Below are 16,557 nucleotides of genomic sequence, written 5' to 3'. Positions count from 1 at the left end.
CAGCCAGCCTTCACTAGGAGCTTGGGTGGCTGGGGGCCATGGCCAGCCTGCAAACAGCCATCAGCCCCTCACCCAGGCTGGTCAGGCACCCCAGTGGGGACCCCCACCCTGAAGGGGCTGTGGTCAGCCTGCAATCAGCCCTCAGCCCCTCACCCAGGCTGGCCAGGCACCCCAGCAGGGACCCCCACCCTGAAGGGGCTGTGACCAGCCTGCAAACATCCATCAGCTACTCACCCAGGCTGGCCAGGCACCCAAGCAGGACCCCCCCCTCCCTGAAAGGGGTGTGGCCAACCTGAAAATGACCCTCAGCCCCTCACCAAGGCTGGCCAGGCACTCCAGCAGGGATCCCCACCCTAATCTGGGACAACCTTCAGGGCAAACCAGCCAGCCCCCACCCATGCACCAGGGAAATATGCAAATTGACCCTAACAGCAGAACGACTGGGAATGACTGGTCACTATGACACACACTGACCACCAGGGGGCAGACGCTCAATGCAGGAGCTGCCCCCTGGTGGTCAGTGTGCTCCCACAGGGGGAGCTCTGCTCAGCCACAAGCCAGGCTGATGGCTGCCAGCACAGCAGTGATGGCGGGAGCCTCTCGCGCCTCCTCAGCAGTGCTAAGGATATCCGACTACAGCTTAGGCCTTGTCCCCGCTGGCAAGTGGACATCCCCCGAGGGCTCCTGGGCTGCCAGAGGGATGTCTGACTGCCAGCTTAGGCTCGATCCCCTGGGGAGCAGGCCTAAGCAAGCAGGTGGACATCCCCCAAGGGGTCCCAGACTGCGAGAGGGCACAGGCCGGGCTGAGGGGTGCCCCCGCCCCCCCCCCCCCGAGTGCACAAATTTTTGTGCACCAGGACTCTAGTATATATATATATATATATATATATATATATATATATATATATATATATATATAAAGCCTAAGCAACCAGTGGACTGGCCGACCAGCCAGTAGCTATGACATGCAATGACCACCAGGGGGCAGACGCTCAACACAGGAGCTGCCGAGCTCTGGTGACTTGGCAGCTGTGGTTCTTGGGTGATGCACCCGGAACCAGAGAAGAGGGAGCACGATTCTAGGGTTTGTCACCTGAGAACTGCCCTCTCACAATTCAGGACCCCTCAGGGGATGTCAGAGAGCTGGTTTTGGCCTGATCCCTGCAGGCCAGGCCGAGGGACCCCACCTGTGCATGAATCTGTGCACCAGGCCTCTAGTATGTCTATAATATGCCAGTAACACATTGTTTTTATTGCAGTAGCTTTGTAATCAAGCCTTGTAGTAACATTTGAAATCAGGAATTGTGAGTTCTCTAACTGTCCTTTTTAAAATTGTTTTGGCTTTTGTGGGTTCCTTGAATTTCCATATGATTTTAAAATCAGCTTAATTCCTGCACACACACACAAAAAGGCCAGGTGTAATTTGGACACTGGAGTGCACTGAATCTACAGATCAATTTAGAGAGTGTATAGAAATACAACTGAATTTTTCCTTTCCAAGATGTATGCCTTTATTTCTTTTTCTTACCTAATTGCCCTGGCTAGAATCTCCAAGTAAAAAGTTCAATGAGATGGTGAGAGCGGCCATCCTTGTCATCTTCCTGATCTTGGAGGAAAAAGTTCTAGTTTTTCACCATTAGTACGTTGTTAGCTATAGGTTTTTGTTTTTGCCCTTTGATAGATGCCCTTTGTTAGGTTAAGGAAGTTCCCTTTGACTCCTAAGTTGTTGTTTTATCATGAAAAAAAATGTTGAATTTTGTCAAATGCTTTTTCTGTCTATTGAGATATTGAACTGTGACTTTTGTATATTGAACCAACCTTATATTCCTGGGACATCCCGCTTGGATCATGTGGTATAATCCTTTTTATATAGTGCTGAATTCAATTTGCTATTATTTTGTTGAGGGTGTTCATAAGAGATATTGGTCTGCAGTTTTCTTTTTTTTGTAATGTGTTGTCTGTTTTGATATCAGCTAATATTGGCCTCTTAAGGTGAGATTTAAAATGTTCTATTCTCTTCCCTTTTTTTTTTTTTTTTGAGTTTGTGAAGAATCAGTGTTAATCTCTTAAATATCTGCTACAAATCACTACTGAAGCCATCTGGTCCTGAGCTTTTGTTGGTGGGGGAGATTATATATATATATATTAATTCAATTTCTTTAATTTTATGAGTTTATAGATTGCCTATTTCCTAATTTATTTTCAGTATTCTGTCTTTCTAGGAATTTATCCATTTTAACTAAGTTATCTAATTTACTGGCATACAAGAGTTCATAGTGTGCCCCTTATATTTTTTTTATTTCTCTAAGATAGTAATATTCCTTCTTTCATTCTTTTTTTTATATGTTTTTTAAATTTATTTTAGAGAAAGGAAGCGAGAGGAATAGAGAGATAGAAACATCAATAAGAGAGAATCATTGCTCGGCTGCCTCCTGCATGCCCCCTACTGGTGATCAAGCCGGCAACCCAGGCATGTGCCCTTGACTGGAATCAAACCCGGTACTGTTCAGTCTGCAGGCCAATTCTCCATCTATTAAACCAAACCAGCTAGGGCCATACTTTTTTTTTTTTTTTTTGGCATGTCTTTTTATTTGAAAAGCAGGCATTTTAATGTGGCAACCTAGAAATCAGAATCTCTCATGTCTCCAGGATTTGTTATTGATTTTGCTACTGCTATTTGTTGGTTTAGTGACTTTGATGAACAGCCTGTATTCTTTATCGTGTGGATCCAGTGAAGTCTCTGCTCGATTAGTTTAGCAGTATCATAATTATTGGGTAGAGATTTCCTTAAATACCTGGAACCAATAAGTTTCCTAGTCTTTGCTGAGGGATATGTGCATGTTGGGGCAGGAATGCAACTCAGTCAGGAAGTTTACAACTTTGCTCTAGCCTATACATCCTGCTTGTACTGAGCCTCATGTCAACCAGAAGTGAGAGATTATGGTCTTTGTCTTTCGTGCACATCTACATAGCCCCTCGTTGTGTTGGCCTTTTAGATTCCCAGAAATGTGATAGAGTTTTCTTAAGTCATCTATGGATATCTTATTCCCTAACTTTTACTTTTAAGTTTCTACCAGCTCAGGCAGCCATGATGTTAAACAACTGCCACTGATGAACTTTTATAAGACATTTCTATATCATTTTCTGATGTCTTTTTACACCTGTTACTATGTTCACTTCCAAAATACCCTCCTCTGTTATGGCAAACTCCAATTTATCTTTTATGATCTAGTCCAAATATCAACTCCTCTGTTAGGTCTTCTTCACTCCATCTACCTATGAGCCAAATCGATCCCTCCCATAACTCCCATAACCCTCTTTATAAGCATCGATTATAACTAATATTTAATCTACCCTGTCTTCTTTGCTAGATTGTGAATCTTTGAGGGCAGGTACTATACCTTATTCATCTTTGTATACCTGAAATCTACACAGAGAAGGCACTGAGGAGATGTTTTTCCAATTGATTTTCAGTAGAGAATTAATCATACCATTAGTAGTAAGAACCAATCTCATTCAAGGCACTGGGTCCTCAGACATAAGCAGAAACTGATGATCACCAATGAATTTTATAATGCAAATCTAATAGCAGAAGGCTTATAATTAGCAGAACAAATGGAAAACCATGAGCTTCTTTTTATTTAACTTTGAGAAAATGTCACTTGGAATCAGATTAGTGAGAATGTCCTTCTGGAGCTCTGACTGGTTCTCCACACACCTGGGTTCTCTTCCAAGCCACCCTGTGACCTCTTATAGGACTCTAAAGGAGCCAACAAGAATCTGTCCTTTAATATCTGTCCTTTAATATGAAAGTTATTAATTCCATCTTTAACTCATATATGTCCTATCAAATTTATATTTTTAAAAGATCTTTCTTTGCTGTATGGAGAAATAATTAAAGAAAGATAAGGCCAAAAGGCCAATTAGGAAGCTACTTCAAGAATCTAAGTGAAAACTGATGGTGACCTGGACCAGTGAGATATGGGATGACTTGAGAAATTGTGGAGATACAACAGATTTAATTTGGTATTAGACTAAATGTCAAGAATGAGAAAGAGGCAATGAAGGGTGATCCCAAAGTTCTAATTTGACAGGTTGGATGTTGGTACTGTTTATTAAGGTGGAAAAAAAGTTTTGAAGAGGAGACAGGCTTGAAGGGGAAAACATTCAAGAGTTCTGCTTTTGATATATACATATGAGATATGCAAGTGGAGATGTCATGCAGATAACTGAAACTCAAAGGTGAGGTCTGACTGGAAGCAAAAAATTGTAAGCTTTAAGATAAAGATTGTATGAAATTACCTAAGAAAAGAATTTACAGACAGAAGAGATAATAAAGGCTCAGTTCTGAACCCTGAGAAATCCGAACATTTAGTAATTAGGTAGAAGGAAAATAACTAGACAAGGATACTAAAAAAGAGCAGCCACACTCCTCCAGTGGTGCCTTGCATCTAGACCAGGACACATATTGGTACCAGCAGATGCCCACATTCTTTTAATTGGGTACCTGGACCCTGTTGGGCTCCTTGATTTTCTTCCATGAGAAAACGAGCAAGTCATGAGGTGAAGTACAACAAAAGGACGTCTTCCATGTGCCAAATGATGAATTAGAGAAAAGGAATGTCTCAATAAATGAAATAACTGAATCCCTGAGAGGGTTTTCTATGGAAATACTGTCACATATAAGGAAGATTTTATTATAATTACTGACAAGATCCTCAACTATTAGAAATCATGGACTGGTGGCCCTGGACCAGAATCATGACTGACTGCTGAATTCTGAAAACCAGAACTTTGGTTCAGCATACAAATTTGACAGAGGCCTTGATTTCCAGTTTATAATTGTAAAAAGTGTACACATTTAATTTTTCTGTAAAATATGATCACTAATAATATGCAATAAATACTTCCCTAAGGAAAGGGAAAAAAGAATTTTAATTTTTTATTAATTATAAAGAGCAGCCACTGAAGTAGGGGAAAGAAGGAAGGAATGGCTAGCTGTTTTGAATATTACTGATGGAGCAAGTTTAATGAGGATAGAGAAATGCTCATTGAATTGGTTGAAAAGAGACATTTCAGTGTAGTTAATGAGATAATGCAGAAGCCAGACTGAACTGAGTTGAAGAATAAATGGAAGATGAGAAAGAAAAGACACTATGTATAGACAATTTTTCTTAAAATGTTTCCTTCCCTTGGCTTCAGTGACACTTCCGTGGTTCTCCAACCTACCTGGCTGTCTTTTTTTCAGTCACCTTTCTTGTGTTATCTTCTACTCACCTTTAAATTTTGAAATTTTCCAGAAACTATGTCATCTAACTCTTTCTCTCTTCCACATAAGATCTTCAGTTACCACATGTAGCTGTACCTTTTGCTCAGATTTCTCCACTGAGCTCTAGACTTGTATATTGTATTGCCTATTCAACATCATTAAACTCATCATTCTCCTTCCACTGTTTTTCTTCCAGTGTTTCAGATTCTCTGTAATCTATATTATTATCTTTTCAGTTATTCAAGATAGACACCTGGGAGCTATGCTTCACTTTTTTTTTTTCTCCCCTTCTGTACCACAACCAATCAATAGCAAGCCCTGTCCATTCTACCTACAATTATGTCTCATTTATAGATTGTCTATGAGCCAAGCAACCGAAGGCTCCTTCTCTCCATTATCTTTCTCATTAAGGTTCACAAGTACCCAATAAGGATGATATTATTCCTATCTGGAAACTGAAGCTCAGAAAGGTTAAGCAACACAAAAAGTAAAAGGCAGAGAGGGAGGGATTTAACACTAAATATGCCTTACCCCACACTGACTCTGACCCCCCTACTCAATGTGTCTGAGGCCAAGTCTCCTCAGGAGTAAAATGGACCTAATATTTCCTATCTTTAGGCTGTTGTGAAAATTTAGAAATAAACTATGAAGTACATATCCCCGATACAAAGTATGAATACATCCCTAGAACAAGGTATGAATTCAATAAATGTTAAGTCCCGCCCTGACCGGTTTGGGTCAGTGGATAGAGCATCGGCCTGCGGACTGAAGGGTCCCGGGTTCGATTCCAGTCAAGGGCATATTCCTTGGTTGCGGGCACAACCCCAGTGGGGGGTGTGCAGGAGGCAGCTGGTCGATGTTTCTAGCTCTTTACCCCTCTCCCTTCCTCTCTGTAAAAAATGAAAAAAATATATTTTAAAAAAATAAAATAAATGTTAAGTCCCTTACACTCTTTTATTCCTTCCTCTATACCAGTGGTTCTCAACCTTCCTAATGCTGCGACCCTTTAATACAGTTCCTCATGCTGTGGTGACCCCCAACCATAAAATTATTTTCGTTGCTACTTCATAACTGTAATTTTGCTACTGTTATGAATCATAATGTAAATATCTGATATGCAGGATATATTTTCATTGTTACAAATTGAACATAATTAAAGCATAGTGATTAATCACAAAAACAATATGTAATTATATATTCAATATGTGTTTTCCGATGGTCTTAGGTGACCCCTGTGAAAGGGTCGTTCGACCCCCAAAGGGGTCACAACCGACAAGTTGAGAACCGCTGCTCTATACCGTTTCTGGTAGGATCACAGAGCTGAATGAAGATTGCTCTGTGCCTTCAAGATGCAAATAATTTAAGGAGACAAAATGAACATACACAAAAAGTGATATCCTTTATAATAAAAACCTAATATGCAAATTGACCGAACAGTGGACCAACCAGCAGAATGACTGGTCACAATGATGCATACTGACCACCAGGGGGCAGATGCTCAATGCAGGAGCTGCCCCCAGCCTGCAGTCCCCAGGCCAGCCAAGGTGGATGCCAGTGGCGGCCCCCCGATCGCCCCGCCAGCCGCCCTGCAGAGGGAGGTGACCAGCAGCAGTGACGGGGGGAGTGGCCATAAAGTGGGCAGTGCCAGGCCAGTCAAGGTGGGTGCCAGTGGGGGCCCCCCAATCGCCCCACCATTTTCCCCACAGATCAGCTCTGATCACCGGCCAGGCCTAGGGACCCTACCCATGCAATCATTTTGTGCTCCGACCTCTAGTAATAATATAAGATGGTAGAGAACTAAGTAATATATTGCATAGTATAGGCTCCTTTTAGTAGAATTTCAGAGAGAGAAAAAAGTGCAATTGAGGGATGGGAATGGGAGTGGGCTTTTGAAAATATTTAATAAGGGTATCAACAAAGAGGGGCAGGATATTCAGAAAAAAGACACTGATTTAGAAAGAGGAATAACATGCTCAAGGCCAGGGATTAGAACAAAAGGTACTTATTTTTTTCTACATCAAAGTATTTTTACTACTAAGTTTCCTTGTTACAGTTTAAGTTCCCAATGGAACAAAGGAAAAATTGAGCACATCATTAAGACCAAATGTCCTGGCAGGCAAAGCCATCAATTAAACTGTCTACTGCTTTCTCAGAGAAGAGAAACAAGCCCCAGACTCTGACCCACAGCAGATAAAAATAACTCAGATGCTGGAGTGTGTTCTGAGAATAATACCACACGGTCAAATTGGCCTAATGACGTCAGTCACCTTTTCCAAGCTTTCATCTCTTGGTTGCAGCTGCTAAGTGCTAAGATGGACAAATGTCACCATTCCTATGTCCAAAATTTCCTTTGATAAAAATCCATGGAGACTATCAATACTAATATGCCCACTAAGTCTGGGGCTTGAAAGTTTTTATTCTCCAGAACCTGTTCAGTGAACCAATTTGGCTTCTATGACAAAGAAATTGATATATAATTTGCTCCATATTTCAGTAGAACTTCTGGACAGTAACATCATAAAATATTAGAAGTGGAAAGAAACTTAAGGATTATTTTAATCTTATTTTATTAATGAGGACATAGAGGCCCAAAGGGGGAAAATGATAAATTCAAGGTCAAAGGGACTGTGCAGGAGAGGAAGGGTTATGAGGATGACCAACAGACCCTGGAGAAAAGTAACATAGGGCCCCTGTTAAGAATAGTAATGGAAAGTAAGGGAAAAGAAAAAATAGTATAGAGCTATTCTCAGAGCTCCAATAGTTCTTTGATACTGATGAGAAACCTAAAAGATTATTCCAGAGTCACCTCACCTCAAACTTTGGTCCAATAGCCCTTTTCCCCATTTCCTAAGTGTTCCAGGTGGTCAGTCAATAAACATTTACTGTGCACCAACTATGTAAATATAGTCCCTTACTTCAAAAAGCCTACAGACTAGCTGAGGACATAAGAAATAATACATGAAGGGGCAATACAACAGCACTTGGAGGGCAGATGAAGTGGGGTAGCCCGTCTTGTCCTCACCATGAGGCTTCAGCAGGCACCAGTGTTCATGAAGATATTCATTCAGCAAGGATAAAGCAGTGGCACATGCTGCCAGTTCCAGACCAAGTTCCTGCAGAGCTGGAGAACCAGCCTGAAAGGCAGCAGTTTGAAGAAACAGTTCGAATTCTAAGTAACCTTTATGCATAAACACAGAAGCTTGAGAGTCAATCATATCTTGAAGCATGTTTAACAGCATACACCATCTTCTTATGCATAGAAATTCATTATGAAAAGATTCTCAAAAAAGTCTCCAAATACACTCAAGATCAAAATGAGAAAATATATGCTCCCCAAGACCTGCTCCTGACAGATCTCACTGAAAGAGATCTGAAATTACCATTTATGAAGACAGAGGTATGAGCTGTGGAAGATGAACCATAAATTAAAGATCCCAGCTCCAGCTCCATCAATCCAATGGCTGATCAGAAAGTGTCCCCTACCTCCTCTCTAGAGTATCATTCCTTTGTATCTGCTGCCAGAGCCACAGTGCCATTTACTCTAAAGACTTTCTAAAATTCCACACCTGGAATGACCTCTAGTCACTCAGCATCCAATTTGTGCCTTCAAATTGTGTAGAAGTCTATAATCTTTTGATTGGTTTCTAAGAAAACACAATTAAGCATTTTAATTTTTTATTAAAAGCCATTTTACTTTTTGTATTCTATCCAAAATACAATGAGGTATTTAACTTTTTAAATAAAATATTCAGTTGGTCAGCCTAAGTTTATTTCTATGTGTTACCAATACCAATGGTTCTCATCATACAGCCCAGGTGGCTATTGACTTAAAAGTCATATCTTTGCCAGTGTCCAGTCTTATTCCCCCAAATTAATAAAATGTTTTTCTCCAGAATTTCAGTGAAGGGTAAGCTGGATCTGTGGTTTTGCTAATATATCTCCCAGATTTCAAAGAACTACATTTCTCAATGACTCGAATCTTAAAGATCTATTTCTGCTGTTAAGTTTCTCAAACTGAAGGTCATTGGAAAAAATAATGTATGCTGTTATTTGTTTTATTATAGCAATTATCTATCAACACTAATAAAAGAGAAAAATGGTAATTGGCGTACGGCAATACCCTTTTCATTGGCTAATCAGGGCTATATGCAAATTAACTGCCAACTAAGATTGGCAGTTAACTGCCAACAAGATGGCGGTTAATTTGCATATGTAGGCACAATGCAGGGAGGCGAAAGGGAAAGCAGGAAGAAGCCCCCTGCCACTGACAGTGATCAGAAACCCAGGGGGGAGCTAAGAGCTGGGGGGCAGGGCAAAGGCGGCCCTGGGGCCACCTTTGCCCTGCCCCCCAGCCATGATCGGAGAATCAGGCGCCTTTGCCGCCCTGGCCAGTGATAGCAGGAAGTAGGGGTGGAGCCAGCGATGGGAGCTGGGCACGGTAGAAGCTGGCAGTCCCAGGAGCTAGAGGTCCCTTGCCTGGGCCTAAAGCAAAGCCCACGATCGCGGGGCCGCTGCAGCTGCGGGTCCCCGCTGCCCGGGCCGGACGCCTCAGCCAGAGGCGTTAGGCCTGGGCAGGGACGGAGCCTGCAACCGCGGGGAGCTGGGGGTCCCCTGCCCAGGCCTGACACCTCTGCCGGAGGCCTCAGGCCTGGTCAAGGGGCCGATCCGGTGATTGGTGATCGGAGGGTGATGAGGGTCAACTCCTCTGGCCGAGGCATCAGGCCTGGGCGGGGGCCTGGGTGGGGAGCGGAGCCGGGGATTGGGGGGATATGATGGTCCCCTTGCCCAGGCCTGAAGCCTGGGTCAGAGGCGTCAGGCTTGGGCAGGGGGTGGAGCAAGCGATCAGAGGGAGATGGGGGTCCCGTGCCCAGGCATGATTCCTGGGCCAGCGGCCTCAGGCCTGGGCGGGGGCCAGAGCCAGTGATCGGGGGGAGATGGGGGTCCCCTGTCCAAGCCTGACACCTCTGGCGGAGGCGTCAGGCCCGGGCAAGGGGCCGATCAGGCGATCGGAGGGTGATGGGGGTCTACGCCTCTGGCCGAGGCATCAGGCCTGGGCAAGGGGCAGAGCCAGCAATCGGAGGGGTCTGGGGGTCCCCTGCCCAGGCCTGATGCCTGGGCCAGAGGCATCAGGCCTGGGCTGGGGGCAGAACCAGTGATGGGGGGAAATGAGGGTCCCCTGCCCAGGCCTGATGCCTCTGTCAGAGGCGTCAGGCCTGGGCAAGGGGCCGATCCTGCGATTGGAGGGTGATGGGGGTCAACGCCTGAGGGCTCCCAGTATGTGAGAGGGGGCAGGCTGGGCTGAGGGACACTCCCCCCCACACACACACCCAGTGCACGAATTTCGTGCACCGGGCCCCTAGTATATATATATAAAAGCCTAAGCGACCAAATGACCAAACGACTGGTTGCTATGACGCACACTGACCACCAGGGGCAGACGCTCAACGTAAGAGCTGCCCCCTGGTGGTCAGTATGCTCCCTTAGCCAACCTCCTGCAGCTGGCCAGCTAACCTCCCACAGTCCCTCCTCCCAGCCTACCAGCACCGCCCTCCCCTATCCTCCCCTCCCCCCCCCCCCGCCCCTCCCAATCGGCCCCGATTGCCGGCCAGGCTGAGGGACCCTACCCATGCATGAATTTGTGCACCAGACCTCTAATTCCTAATAAAGCAGTATCTAATGCAATTTCCAGTTATTTTTCTTTGGATAATTTTATTATTATTGCATTATCTTGAATATTGGGAAGATGTGGTATATATTGTTTGTTCCTTACAAAAATAAGTAAGCATAATGAAGTGGATGGTAAACCATCAAACACATAAAGGTCCCTCCTGTGTTGCTGAAAGTATAATAAGCAAGTGTAATAAATATTTTAAGTATAATTTTGTTACAAATATAACTTATGAGAAAAATTTGATAAGAATAATACTGCATATTGCTAATTTTTAACCATCCCTACTGGAAATAGGTTCATAGACTTCACTCATATACAGTATTCAATTCACAGAACTCTTATGATGAGTTAAAGTATAGAAAGTTAAATGATTTCCAACTAAAACTCTCAAGTCTGAGTCAATACTTCTAGTTCTTCTTTGGGCAGTATGTTCTTAGTACTGGAGCTTCTTATGTCCTTTATTCATCTTTGCAGTTTGAGAGTAACATATTTGGGAGAGAGTTAAGAATCATTAGGAGGAATGAAACAGTTAAAAATTTTACTTTCAAATATATTGTAGGTGCTAATATTGAATTTAATCTTTCAAATTTAATTTCTTTTATGGGTCTGTTAGTTACTCAATAAATCCCATAGGTCTGTGTAATATTTTAATTGTATAAAAATCCTTTGTTACTACATAGCCTATAATAACATGTCTGTCTGCCTTTTAAATCTGTTGCAATAACTTTGCTGAAATATTAACACATTAGAACTTTTTCCTAAGCAAACAAAAATAAATAACACATGAGAAATAAAATGAGTGGTCAAGGGACTCCAAGTAAGTGGTATAGCTAATAAATGTTCTGAATTCAGATGAAATTGAAAAGAGTGCAATAGATAGAAATATAGTGAGAAGACTTCTGGAGAAACTAGGACATGACTAGAATAAGAAGAGAAAACAGTGGAGACCCTTTAGGCCTGCCTGGAGCTGAGGCCCTAAATTTGTAGATCTCATCACTGTTGAAGAGGAGATATACTCAGAGGAATAATAACAAAAGATGAGATTGGAAGTTGCAGCAAATACTAAGTAAATAAAAATTTTTAAAAGCACAGTTAACCTTAGTTTCAAGATTCAGTTCTGTCGCCTACTAGTAATGTGGCCTTGAGTAGTTATGCAATCTCTGTAGAAATGAGAATAACAATACCTTCCAAAGGGGATTAATGTAAGAATTATAAAGTAAACATGGATATATACTTAGACTAGCACCAGGGATGTAATAGATGGACAATAAGTGGTTGGGTATTTTTGTTGTTGCTGGTGTTATTTATTTTGTGTTTGGTTTTTGTTTGAAAGTAGGTGTGAGAAGTGAAGTGCTGGGTCAAGAAAATGTTGAAAAAATAAGAATGAACGGACTAAGTCTTGGACATGAATAGTAAGAAATAGGAGAGCTGGAAACAAATTTTCTACTTCTGAAATGGTGGAAATTCAATGACAAGGATGATTGGTCTAGACCTGTGGTTCTCAAACACAACTCTGACTGGTTGTATAAGAATCATCTGGAAAGCTTATTCAAACAAAAATCTAGGATCCCAATACTGAGGGTCTAACTAAAGAGATCTGAGGCGGAAATTTGGAATCATTATTTAAAAAAAAAAAAAAAGTCCTGCATGGATTTCTGATGCACAGGAAGGTATAATTATTTCTAGACTAGAAAACACTTTAAAATCTCTTCCAAACCGAAAAACCTCTGATTCCAAGCAGTGAATTATGAAGGTGTGATGTATTATCCTTAAAATCGAGGCATTCAAAGATTCAGGAAATTAAAGCTTAGCTAGCCATACTACATGATTTTTTTTATCCTTACCAGATGATGTTTATTGATTTTGGAGAAGAGGGGGGAGAAATATTGATCAGTTGCCTCTTGTATGTGCCCCAATTGGGGATCAACCCCACAACACAGGTATTCACCCTGACCAGGGATTGAACCCACAACCTTTTGGTGTACAGGACAATGCTCCAACCAAGCCACCCAGCCAGGGCTCAATTGCTCTCACATTACTTGGGACGCATGTAAAAAAGGAGGTAGATTTAGATATGCCTCAGTGGTGGGATCCAGCTCTTGATAATATACTAAGTATCCCTTATCCAAATTTATGTCAATCTGAGGCTCAAGTGCTATCACTAGAGGATGGTTTTCCAAAATAAGAAAGTAGGTGGAATCAGCATGAAACTGGAATGAGAAGAGACTGTCAGGACACAGCGCAGGGTGGAATGATAGGGATAATAAAGGTGAGTGCTCTGTTTGGAAGCCATTCTCAGCACTGTTATGACATTCCAACATAATATTATGACTAGGTCATGAAGAGCAAAATTATCAAATAGATCTCCAGCATCCATTCTTCTTTCTGGGTTTTTCTCTGCCCATCCCTCTCTCCCTGTTTCAGCACTGCCCCGGCATGTGCCCTGACTGGGAATTGAACCATGACCTCCTGGTTCTTAGGTCCAGGCTCAACCGCTGAGCAATGCCAGCCAGGCCATAATAGAATATCTTAATTAAGGTCTTTGAGAATGCAGCTAAGAATCATTCAGAAATCATTTATTAAATTTAAAGGGATCATTAATTTGTTGGAAAGAAAAATGCATTTATGCTGTCAAGATCTCCAACTTACATCAGAAATCTATCGTTGCAAAAACATGCAAATGGCCTACCAAATCAACCTCCAGATAGCCAACTGATATCTACATATCCTTATAGATACTATAGATAAGAAATTTAAACAAGTGAAGAAATAAATAGGGAAAGTGAAAAAAGAATAAGAATCAAATTCTAGGTACACACACATTAAAAAATGCAGATTCTTATTCAGAAAGGTTGGGGTGGGACTTAGAGAGTATGCTTTTGGGAGGGGAGTATGGTTTTATTTTTTAAACTTATTTTATTGTTGAGAGTATTACAGATGTCCCTGATTTTCTCTCCTCCCCCCTACCACTTCACCCGGCTCCCATCCCACACCAGGTATTCACCTATCTAATTGTCTGTGTCCATTGGCTATACAGATCCTATATAATAAAAGGCTAATATGCAAATTGTCCCCACTGGCGGGAATTCAACCAACTGGGAGTTAGATGTGCGCTGACCACCAGGGGGTGATGTGAAACATGGCAGGCGTCGGTAATGCCGCACTGGCAATGGGCTGCAGTGGAGGCGCTGCCAGCCCCGATGGGCCCAGACAAGAGCAGGACCGCTGCGGGATAGTGGAGCAGGTGAGCGGGCAGCACCAGGCCAAGGCAGTTGCAAGCAGGGGCCCCAATTTCCCTTCTGGTCACCCCATAGATCAGCCCTGATTGCCAAGCCTAGGGACTCTACCCATGCATGAATTTCGTGCACCGGGCCTCTAGTCTATAATAATAAAAGCACAATATGCTAATTAGACCGGACATCCTTCCGGATGTCCTTCTGGATGAAGCCACCGCAGCGGGGGCTGAGGCAGAGGCAGCCGCCGTGGTGGCAGGGGGCCAAGGCAGCTGCCACAGTGGCGGGAACCGAGCCCCTTGCATGAATTTCATGCATCGGGCCTCTAGTATGCATGTAAGTTCTTTGATTAATCTCTTTCTGTCCTTCCTCCCACCTTCCCTCTGAGATCTGTCAGTCTGTTCCATACTTCCATGTCTATGATCCTATTTTGTTTGTCAGTTTATTTTGTTCATTAGATTCCCCATAATAATCTCCAGGTCCATCCACGCTGTCTCAAAGAGTAAGAGATTTCTTTTATTTGTTATTTGTTGTTGCTCCTCAACCAAGGATATTTTTTCCATTGATTTTTAAAGAGAGTAAAGGGGGCGGGGGGGAGAAAAGGGGGGGGTGAGAGAGAGAGAGAGAAACATCAATGTGAGAGATATTCATGTATTGGTTGCCTCCCACACACACCCTGACCAGGGTCAGGTTCAAACCTGCAACCCAGGTACGTGCCCTTGACTGGGAATCAAACCTGAGACCCTTTGGTGTGTAGGCCAATGCTCCAACCACTGAACAACACCAGCTAGGGCTGCTTTTAAAGTAAAAATCTAGATGATTTTGACGTCAGAGAACCACACATTGAGAAACTATGCTTTAAAATGCTCAAAATAAAGAATATATGTCAAGTATATTCATATAGTAATTATCTTTTAGTTTTAACTCTTAAAATTACAGAACCAACCTGAAATCAATATAAAATATTGAAAGTAAACTATAGTTGAAAAATAAATGCATAAAATAAAAATATATAACCAACTCAATTTATATACTTAGCTTACGTATTGTCATATTTTTTTTATAAAATCTTCCCTGATTGCCTCATATTAACAATAGAAGGGAGTGGAAAAACCAAAAGACAGAGAGAGTAGAAGAGGTCAGTTCCCTGTAAATTAAGAGTACAAATAGCCCTGGCTGGGCATGACTCAGTGGTTAGTGTTGGCCTGCGCACTGGATGGTTGTGGGTTTGATTCCCGGTTAAGGGTACGTAACCTGGGTTGCAGGTTTGATCCCCGGACCTGGCTGGGGCACGTGTGGAAGGCAACCAATTGATATGTCTCTCTCATGTCGATGTTTCTCTCTCTCTCTGTCTCTCTCCTCTCTCTCTCCCCCTACCTCTCCCTTCCACTCTTTCAAAAGAATCAATGGAAAAAATATCCTCACTCCTTGAGTCAGGACTTAAAAAACTAAAAGAGTACAAATAAAGCTATCAACAAATAAAATGCTAAGAAAAATAAATCTAAGTCAAAATTAAAACCATAAATATAAAACCAACTTTCTAAAATCAAACTGCAGGTAACAAAAGGAAAGTAGACTTTGGGTGGTGTGCATGCAATAAAATACACATATGTAAAATTATAATCTTGTACACCTGAAAAGAAAATGATGAACTATTATCAACCAATGTTGCCAATAATTTTTTTAAATAAAATAAAACTGCAACCAAATAAATCTATAGGCACGTCTAATCCAAGTTGATACAGTGGTCAGAGCTAAAATCAACACCACATAAAATATTGAAAATAAAATCCCCCCTTGTATCTTGTATTTCTATATGTTTAAGATTGTTCTGGTACTGCTCAGCTGCTGGACTATATTTGAGACTCATTTCAAATAACTTTACTCATGTAAACAATTTTTCTAAAAATAGGAGATATAAAGATAGCACCTTATTTTCATACCTTATGTTGTCTTCTTAAAATAATCTTTTTTTTTTTCTGTTAGAATGAGTAATACAACTGGTCTTTTTAAAGATCAGTTGGAGGAAAAACATTTAATATACACATTTCCATAGAGTTTTTAATATACACAAAGGACATAACTTTTCAGAAGAGTGACCAACTGAAGGATAGATAATATAGACACTGAATTTAGAGAGAAATTAATGTACTACCAATATCAGCCAATGAGGAAAGTAGGAGTCTATAGTTTGGGCTTGAATATCTATCTACTCTGCTACTCATTACCATGAGCAATTTATTTAACTTCTATGAGACTTAGTAAAACAGAGGTAGTAATTTTGAATATTAAGATAACATCTGTGAAATGCCCTAGCACAGAGCCTAGCATAGAGTAGTTTAAAAAAAAAACAAAAAACAAAAACAACCTTTTAAAGGTATATA

At 41.7% G+C, this 16,557-nt stretch overlaps 1 protein-coding gene and 1 pseudogene across 1 annotated transcript in view; one reads left to right on the top strand and one right to left on the bottom strand.

Annotated features, from left to right (window-relative positions):
- The window catches only part of SYN2 (synapsin II), a 172,173-nt gene that overhangs the window by 100,610 nt on the left and 55,006 nt on the right, over positions 1–16,557 (bottom strand). The gene's annotated exons all lie outside the window — the stretch shown is intronic.
- LOC132215133 (golgin subfamily A member 7-like) lies at positions 8,293–8,686 on the top strand (annotated as a pseudogene).

The sequence above is a fragment of the Myotis daubentonii genome, chromosome 14 (assembly GCF_963259705.1).
Source record: "Myotis daubentonii chromosome 14, mMyoDau2.1, whole genome shotgun sequence".
Classification (NCBI taxonomy): domain Eukaryota; kingdom Metazoa; phylum Chordata; class Mammalia; order Chiroptera; family Vespertilionidae; genus Myotis; species Myotis daubentonii.
The sequence above is the reverse complement of the archived record's forward strand: the minus strand, read 5'-3'. Positions and strand labels throughout refer to the sequence as shown.